Source organism: Octodon degus, unplaced genomic scaffold, assembly GCF_000260255.1.
Source record: "Octodon degus isolate 3935 unplaced genomic scaffold, OctDeg1.0 scaffold00283, whole genome shotgun sequence".
Lineage (NCBI taxonomy): Eukaryota > Metazoa > Chordata > Mammalia > Rodentia > Octodontidae > Octodon > Octodon degus.
This window is the reverse complement of record NW_004524859.1, coordinates 460,957-463,283: the sequence shown is the minus strand read 5'-3', so window position 1 is coordinate 463,283 and position 2,327 is coordinate 460,957.

Below are 2,327 nucleotides of genomic sequence, written 5' to 3'. Positions count from 1 at the left end.
AAAATAAATAAATAAATAAATAAATAAATAAATAAATAAAAATAGGGAGGCTGAGGCAAGAGGGTCATCAAAAGTTCAAGACCAGCCTAGGCTACAAAGTGAGCTCAAGGCCAGCCTGAGCTGCATAGCAAGACTCTGTATCAAAAAAAAAGCACAAATAATGAACATTTTATGTAGAGTTGCTCCACTCTTTCTGGTCATCAAACTCAGCTCTTTCTACCAGCAGACTAAAGAAAAACAAAAGCAAACAAACTATCTTTCTCTCATCTTGCTCCTGACACTTGGTGGGCTGGGGACTGAGCTGGTAAAAAAGGAGGAAGGGCTCTTCAGAGTCAGTGAAGGCTTTTACGGGATCTCTGGCCATTTGCTGTGGGTAGCAGGAGTGGTAAGGTGTTAAAAGTTTTTCCCTTAGGCCGTTGGCTGCCATCTTCATGTTTATACTGTGGCCAAGCTGTCTGGCAGGAAAAGCTTAACTCTGGGGGTTTTATGACCTCCCAGAGGCCGCAGGAGCCAAGGTTACAGACAAAGCATCCCAGGCCGGTAGCCCTGCCCAGGGAACATGGGGGCAGCTCCCCTGCAGTCTGAGAAAGTGAGAGGCAGGAAACCCACGAAAGCTCACCTGTGCTGTACACATGGGTCGGAGTTGGCTGCACCCTGGCAACAGCAGATGGGCAGATTCCAGAGGAGAGGAGCCGGTCAGAGTACTAGGGGGTTCGACCCAGGAGCCACACGTACTGCATAGCTGAGTCATGGCTCCGGAAAGATAAAAGAGGCTTTTATTGACTTTAAAGACAGAGAGAGGGAGCCGGGGAGATGGCTCAGTGGAATAAGCACTTCCCTGGCAAGTGCAAGGGCCTGAGTTCAATCCCCAGTTCTGCAAAAAAAAATAAAAATAAAAAATAAAGACAGAGAGAGACTCCGAGGGAGATGCGGGGCATCCTCTGACTTGAGGCTAAGAAAGCTAAAACTTTTATGAACTCTTGCCAGTGTCGGAGCTTGAGGGGAAGGTTTCCTGACACCGAGGGAGCTGACTGGGGTCTCCCTTGTGGCACGGGAGAAGTGAGAGGAAATTGTATCCAGGATTGGGTTGGAGAAGAAGCGGGGGTGGAGGGGTGGACTCTGCAAGGAGAAGCTGTTGTTTCAAGGGCTTCAGCCATGTTTGAGGGCCAACATAATAATTCAGCAATTCCTAATTGGACTGGAACCTATCAGAACTTATTGGTACTTTTCCAATCTGCATACTGATCACATCTACCATAGAGTATTTGCACCTATACATGATAAAACTTGGCTTTTTTTCCCCTGTTCCCTTACCCTCCCTTCACCCGTCTTAAACACTCTACCCACTCTGCCGGTGCAAGGCTAAGTCTACCCTGCCTCTGAGCAGGGTGCCCTGGTGACTTCAAAATGCCCTCTGCTCTGTTTGTGCACCAGCTCTCTCTACGGCGTTCTCTCAACCTGTCGGTTGGCAAGCCCTGGACTAGACCAGCAGTAGGAGAGACGAAGAGGATCCGAAGCCTACAGAAGGCACGGCAGAGGTGAGACGGGCAGAAGCAGGGGACTGATGGGTGCGCAAGGGAGAGAGGAGCTGGGTGGCTCGGGTTTAGGCTTCAGCAAGTGGGCAGTGCCGATAACCGGGAGGAGCGGCCAGAGGAGAGGCTGGTGGGGCTGAAGGAGGAACCGTGACTTCTGCTAGGCAGCCAAGTGCACACGTGGAGTGCGCTGGGTGCAGATTCCTGGGACACGCTCTTTTTCCATTTCTCTCACTTCCTCCTTGCTAATCCTCAATCTTGAATAAACATAGTCATTTTTTTTTCCTTTCCCACTCCGGGCTTACAACCTGGAATTCAAAGATGGGCTTCATGAATCTTCTGAACATGTATGAAATTTCCTTTAAGACCCACATGCATGTGTTTCTCTGCAGAGTCAGGGTATTGCGTATATAACACTTCTAAAAGGAGCCCAAGGTTTTTGAAACTTGGAGGACTGTTGCATTCATTGATGGTGGCAAATAAAAACCACAAAAAGGAAGTGAACAACTACAGCCATTATAAAACTGATAATTGACAATGTGTAGTGAGCACAATAAGGACTGTGATGTTAGGGCCTTAGGCACCCGGGATATGTAAGCTCAGGGCCCAAGGAGCTGAGGCCCTTCAACTTCTAAGTTCTAGTATAAGAATGGACCTTGTTACACTAGGACAGTGTGCTGAGAGTAATAACTTGCTGGCTAATTTCCAAATATTATTCTTCTCTCAAGATTTTTTTTATGTATTTGGTACAGGGTCTTACTACAAAGCTCGGACTCATACTGATTCAGCCATCCT